Here is a 7,308-nt window from a genome sequence, read left to right as displayed (position 1 = left end):
ATTTCAAAAGAAAGTAAGCCATTTCTGTTTAGTAGAGTGGAACTTTTTTTTTTTTTAATGTTATGTTAGTCACCATATAGTAAATCATTAGTTTTTGATGTAGTGTTCCATGATTCATTGGCACTGTGTCCACTGTCTCATGAGGAAGTTTTCCCTGTATACATGTGCTCTCACTTATACAACACTTTACACAATCCACAGCTTGAAGAGGCTTCTCTGAAAGACAGGTTTGGTTTCAGAATGTGGGTATAGGATCAAACTTGAGATAAGAGTAAATGATTCAGGGGCGCCTGGGTGGCACAGCGGTTAAGCGTCTGCCTTCGGCTCAGGGCGTGATCCCGGCGTTATGGGATCGAGCCCCACATCAGGCTCCTTCGCTCTGAGCCTGCTTCTTCCTCTCCCACTCCCCCTGCTTGTGTTCCCTCTCTTGCTGGCTGTCTCTATCTCTGTCAAATAAATAAATAAAATCTTTAAAAAAAAAAAAAGTAAATGATTCAGCATTAAGAGGGTTCTCTTAAAGGAGGCTTATATTTTTTTCCTAATTGAATGACTCAAATATATAATGATTCTTTTTTAAAAGAGTCCAAACCCATTGACAGTTTGCTAGTTAAAAGTCTAGTTTTCTAAAGAACATTTTTCTGGATAGAACCAGGGCTACTATGGGCATTAACAGTCATTTGTTTTGTTTGCGGTTTACCAATTTAGAGCAATATTTGAGTTATTTTGAGATAAAATAACTATCACTTGCATGATGCTTTACAATTTACAAAGCACTTTCTCATATATTACTCTACATACTTACCTTGAAAAGTTGGTATCTTTTATTTTTCATTTGACAGGCAAGGAAAATAAGCCTCAGATGGATGAAGTGACTTCCCCAAGGTCACACAGCTGGTAGTACAGAGTCTGGGACTCATGCCCTAGAGGTTCTAATCCCAGAATCTCGTATTCTTTCCAGTACATCATGCTGCCCATAGGGGGAAAAAGCATCTATGTAAACACATGCATTAAAGAGTTGAGCTCATACTTCCAAGTAGATTGATGTTCTTTTAGAAAACCCAATGGCATTTTTATAGATGTAATTGTTATGGGTTTAGTTCTAAAACATTTAACAAAAGATGGTTGACAAAATTTATTTTCACTGGAAGTCAAAATTAACAGAACAATATTTTGAATTTATATGAAATTCTATGGATCCTGAACTTTGATAGAAATTGTGATGAATATGTCAGGAATGGATAAATAAGATACATATTTTTTATGCCAAATTCCAAGTCTTTGTTCCTTAGCTTGTTAGACCTCCCCTTTCCTTCTTTCTCTTCTCTGTCTCTTAAGCCTCACCTTAGATGTAGACCCCTTTCATAACCTCTTTTGGTAAACAACCTAAAAAAAACTTGTCTGTGAGTCATCTTTTATCAACCTCTTTGCTCCTGAAAGGGGTAATTTCCTCACAAATAAAACAAATGGGGGCCCCTGAGTGGCTCAGTCCGTTAAGCCTCTGCCTTCAGTTCAGGTTACTGGGATGTAGCCCCATATCCCACGTTGGACTCTTTCCTCCCTCTCCCTCGCCCTCTGCCTGCTGCTCCGCCTGTTTGTGCTCTCTCTGTCAAATAAGTAAGTAAAATCTTAAAAAATAAATAAATAAAAAATAAAATAAATGGAAGGCAGGAATGGCCTTGAGCAAGTCTGATCTTGAGTTCTGCAATCATGAAGATTAAATCATACATTATCTAGAAAAACAAATGAGGGCTATTAAAGTCAGCCTGAATACTCACTCTTCACAACAAAGTTGGGCAAAACAAAGAATGAGATTTTAGAGTTTTCAGGACTGTAACCCAATGCCATGCACTACACGAATCAACTCTTTCAAGTAAAAATTTGATAGTAGTTTCACAGTTCTGGGAACTAGTGTGACTGAAAAGAAATTATATTAAGCCAAGTTTGCAAGGTCAGGAAGTGAATAACTGAATAACCAAATGTGAACATGTCATCCCAGCTCAATTTCATTTTGATTACTCATAGAAGAAGGGTCAGGAAATATTTATAAGATTTTTCTGGAATGTATTTCTGCAGTTTAAAAATATTATGTTTTGCTCAGAAATAAAAATCAAATTAATTTAATTTCACAAATGTCTTGATATTACCTACTTTGCCACATGGTATTCTCTTCCGTTGTGATATGAATATAAATAATTAGACTATATGATTTTTAAATATACAACCTAATTTCCTTTTACATTCTGTATTTCTCAACCTTTTGATCTCCGGGTCACAAAACAAAAGGTATGTTTCAGGTGTAGCCTCACAAAGCTAGTTCTGTACAGATTGCTTTATCCACAACAGACATCCTATCCAGAAAGTCAGCAATTCAACCAAATGCTGCATTAAAACCCAGCTTAATATAGCAATGAAGTACTTGAAGCAATGTTTGCACAGTGTGTGTTCCTTGTCCTCAGTCAATTTGCTGCCACAGTAGTGAATTCATTTGAAAATCTAAGAACAATATTTACTCCCCCATATTTTATTGACTGGTACTTGGAAGAGTCCCAAAAATTTGAATAAATGTTATTGGAACTAAAAGGAAACAATCAATACAAATAGGACACTTCAGAAGCAGATGGGCTTTTGCAGATTCCTTTAAAAACAGTTTTACGAAAGGTCAGCTATGAATCAGGTCAAGCAGGAGGGATACCAGGACAAACAAGTCATAACCCCTATCCTCAAAGAGCTCAAAGGGACTATCATTATCTTATCTCCAAAATCTAGCACACTAATTGGCACAGAGCAGGTGCTCAATAAATCTTTGATGAATCAGTGGAATCAGTGGAAGGCCTGCTTAATATTACTCTGAGCGAGTAAAAGAAGGAGGCATGAATGGAATGGAAGGGATAATAATAGGTGTGGCTGGTATTAGACAACAAGACCAAGAAATGTGGTGTGGAAAAACATTCCTAAAGTGAAAGATACAAGTGAACTTTATCAGAAAGGAAAAAGGAAGCTAATGAAGACATTTGAAACCCCTCTACCCCGAAAAAAATGTACAATAAAAAATTCATACTAGAAAACCAAAATTTAAGTTGAAACTGAAACTTCATTGATAAATGTACATCTTGTGTCAACCTAAAGTATAAATTTAAAACAAATTTTGGAGACTTTAATTAAAACTTGCCATTAACAAAATCATCGTTGTTTTAAAACTTCCATTTTTTTTCAACATTGGAGCCCCTACGCTGAAACATAATAGATTGTTAAATATTGTTTTCCCATTATATTCCCTAAATAGTTTTTTAATTTGTTTTGAAACTTGAGGAAAGAAGGTGATGCTACAGATATGGTGACGGAAATTGTCCAAACTAAAATCCAAGAGCACATTTTCAAAAAACTAGCACCCCTATAATTTATGACTACCCCAGAAAATTCTTAGTTCAATTTTTTGTTCAATTTTACTTTTAATAAAATTACACTAAGCAATAACTGGTAACGATTTGCATAAATCTACCGAAAATAATTTTTTCATCTTCACAATGAACTTTTCATCCACTTAAATTAATAGGACTGGAATCAGAAATACAAGCAATTCATCAACTTGACTTAATTGTTGAAATCTGCCAAGGTTCAGAGAGTAATTGGCAAATCAGACAAAGAAGAGAGTGCAAGAATTCTATATTTCAGTTCTCAGTGACATTTTGGCTATGGGAGTTTTTAAATTGAAAAGCATCATAAATCTTGGACAATTTCCACCTAGTCTTTATGAGAGATAACTATTGTTGACAAATAAATATATGATTCTGACAAAGATTTCTTCATTCTAGTGGCTAAAATGTAGCCAACTATCCAAGAGTTACCTGCTGCTAAGACAGCTCTTAGTGCTTTGTTACTGCCAACAGAGACTCTTCTATTCTAAAAACCTAACAAAGTTTCAAAGCCCTTTCAAAGAGGTCCTGACTTCCCAATAACATATATTTATGCTTTCTGTACACAATAAAATAATACAGTCATGACATACTTTTTTTTCCCCAAAGACCTGAAGAATAATGAATACATTATTTAACATTATTTAATTTTAAACGTTTTTCATTGGTGAGAAAAATTCTGAATTATAAAAGACAAATTTGATGTGCTCAGTGATATTGTTTAGAGGGGAATGTTTACATTTTATTTCATATTTTATAATATGATCTTACAACTGCTTAGCCACTTAGACATTAGGTAAGGCTTAAAAGCGTCTCAAGCATCTCACAGAATAATATAGTAATTTTTAAAATTACTGGAATAAAATATAGATTTGCCTTAAATCTATACCTACTCTATTTTTTAAAAAACTGGAGACAAATTAAAACACATATGCTAGTAGCTTAATATTGCAGCCAAATTGAGAAAATCTGGCCAAATTTGATTCTATTCAAGAACAAATTTTCATTTTCAAAAGATATAATGGCAACTATCAAAATTAGTAAAACTTTCTGTACACATAGGCTCTTTATAACCTGTAGAGTCCATTGTACCCCAGGGCTCCATGTTTAATGCTCTTTCAAAAAATAATAATAAAAAAAGATTTGGAGCTATCAATTCATTTTGGAAATAAAGGGATTAATCCTATTAGAAACAATAAGAGCAAATACCTGGAACAAAGACCCTCCTATTGGAAGCAGGGCAAGTATTTTCCACAATACTAGGAAGAGAGTGCTGAGAAGATGCCAATGATCTGAAGATATAAAGAGAAATCTAATCTTGCAGAGGGGTAAAGAAAGATAAGATATTGCAGTCCCAGAAAGCAATGAAGTTCAGGAAATTTAAAAAGAGGTAATAGGAATAGAACGTATGTAGGTTTGGCTCGGAAAAAGAGAGAGATAGAGAGACACAGAAATAGAATCATTAAAACTGGGACAAGTAATTAGAAAAGGTCCAAGTAAAATTTTTTCTGTTTTAGATTGATACTGAGCTCGGAGCTTATGCTTTGCCTGAGCCTAGTGATGGAAAGTAACTGAACTTAGCTGCTCGTAGAGAAAAAATTCTGGGGCAGAAGCCAAATAAGCAGTGTACTATCAGCAAATTGTACTGAAGAAAAGAATATGTTTTTATATAAATACGAATTATGGTCAATTGCTTTTAAAGATGGCCACCAACAATTCCTCTTATCTCTGTATGTCCACACCCCTCTTCCCTTCAAGAACAGGAATCTATTTCCCCTCATCTTGGTTCTGGCCTGGACTTGTGACTCATTTTGACCTAGAGAATGTGGCAGAAGTAATAGACATTGTGACAGTTCTGGGCTGAGGATTTGAGAAATATGGCAGCATCCATTCCTGCTTTCTGGAAAGCCAGTTGTCATCCTTTAGAAAAGACAGTCTCGACTGCTAGAGAAAGGGATGCACATGGAAGAGAATCAAAGTACTCTAGCCACTTACCCATCCCAGATGAGGCAAGAGATATGTAAGACCATTTTTGATGTTCCAGACCCAGTCCAGCTACCAATTAATTGCAGCCATGTGACCCCAGCTGACAGACACCACATGGAGCAGAAGTAATTGCCAACCAACCCATAAAAGGAATAATAAATCATTGCTTTAATCCACTATTTTTAAAGTGGTTACTTGTACTGCAATAGATACTAAAATTTGCAGCAAATTAAAAGGGAAAATAAACAGTGGCTGGAGAGTAGTAGATGAATTTAAATCGAACTTTTTTATTAATGCAACAAGAAGTAATCAATGTTAGGAGAGAAGCACAATGATGGCAATAGAAAGTGGCAAAGAAAGCCAAGTAACGAAACTGGAAGACCTGATGGTTGAATGGTTAAAGTTGCTTTTTTAAAAAGGCAACCAAAAAAGTATCATAAACACAAGGAGAAAAATTAATTGTTCTTATAAAAGAAAATTAAGTCATTTTCAATAACAGTAAAAGAACTTACTACTGTTTTCCAATTTGAATATGACTATAATTCTAAATTTGGACAAAATTTAAATAGAAAATCTCTTTGGTGAAATCAAGAAGATACCAAGGCAGTCAATATTTAAAGTGCCAGATCTCAGAGAGAAGGGAAGTTCACTGATATCAACCCAACATTCTGCAGCACTTTCCCCCTGGAGGAATCTGATGATTCCTGAGCTACACAGGAAGGAGAGACGAAGAAACCAAGCAGAAAGTAGTGTCTAAAGCGCTGCCAACCCAAACTGGGATTTCAGTGGTCTTACTACTGAAAAATTAGGGCCCTCCAAGGAGGAGGAGCCCTAGAAAATCTCTCATGCTTCCAGTTAAGAATACAGGACTATATCATAAGAAAAAATGTGAAACAAAAAAAGACAAAAACTTACCAAGACTGAAACTCATCTTTGAATCAGATAAACCCCAGATAGGAGTCAAGTGAACTTCCCTTAATCTAACTGCAAATCAGAAGAGGAAAAGAAAAATCCTCCTTGGAATAAAATAGCATCTGTGAAAGTCTCAAATTGCCTCTACAATTTTTCAACCACAGTGCCTTGTGCTCTGTAAAAAACTCTCAGGCATACCTGGAAAGGACCGAATATCTGGCAAATAAAAGAAAGAACAGACAATGGAAACAGAGCTGCAGGTGATCTAGATTTTAGAGTTATATAGCCTTTGAAATTATCGTAAATATATCCAAGGAAACACATGACAAGATGGATAATTTCACCAGAGAACTGGAATCTTCAAGAAATAATTAAATAATTAAATATAAATAATTTTATATATTATTTATATATATAAATATATATAAATAATTAAAAATAAATAATTAAATATAAATATATAATTAAAAATAAATACATATATTTATATAAATATAAATTAAATAATTAAATATAAATAAACATTCTATAAATGGATAGTACAATAATAAAAATTTAAAATTCAGTGGTGGGATTAACACCAATTAAATACAGCAGAAAAAAGGATTGGAAACTGGAAGAAGGTTCAATAAAATGGATCCACTGAAGCATGGAGAAAAAAAATTATGTAAAAAAAAACAGTACAGAGTAAAAACATACAGAACATGATGAAAAAAATCTAACATATTTATAAGTATCCTAGAAAAAAATGACAAGATAATGAGACAGAGAGAGAAGAGGGGGGTAGGGAGGGAAGGAGAAGAAGGGGTAATGATGCAGAGATAATAATGAAGAGAAACTGGCTGATAAATGTTCAAAATTGATAAAAGACAGCATATGTAAGAAATTCTGTGAATCTCAAGCAGAACAAGAACAACAAAATACTCAAGTACATTATAGTAAAACTATTTAAAACCAAGATCAACAACAGCAAACACCTTTAAAGTGAATACTGCAA

This window comes from Ursus maritimus, unplaced genomic scaffold (genome assembly GCF_017311325.1).
Source record: "Ursus maritimus isolate PB19 unplaced genomic scaffold, ASM1731132v1 scaffold_10, whole genome shotgun sequence".
NCBI lineage: Eukaryota > Metazoa > Chordata > Mammalia > Carnivora > Ursidae > Ursus > Ursus maritimus.
The sequence above is the reverse complement of the archived record's forward strand: the minus strand, read 5'-3'. Positions refer to the sequence as shown.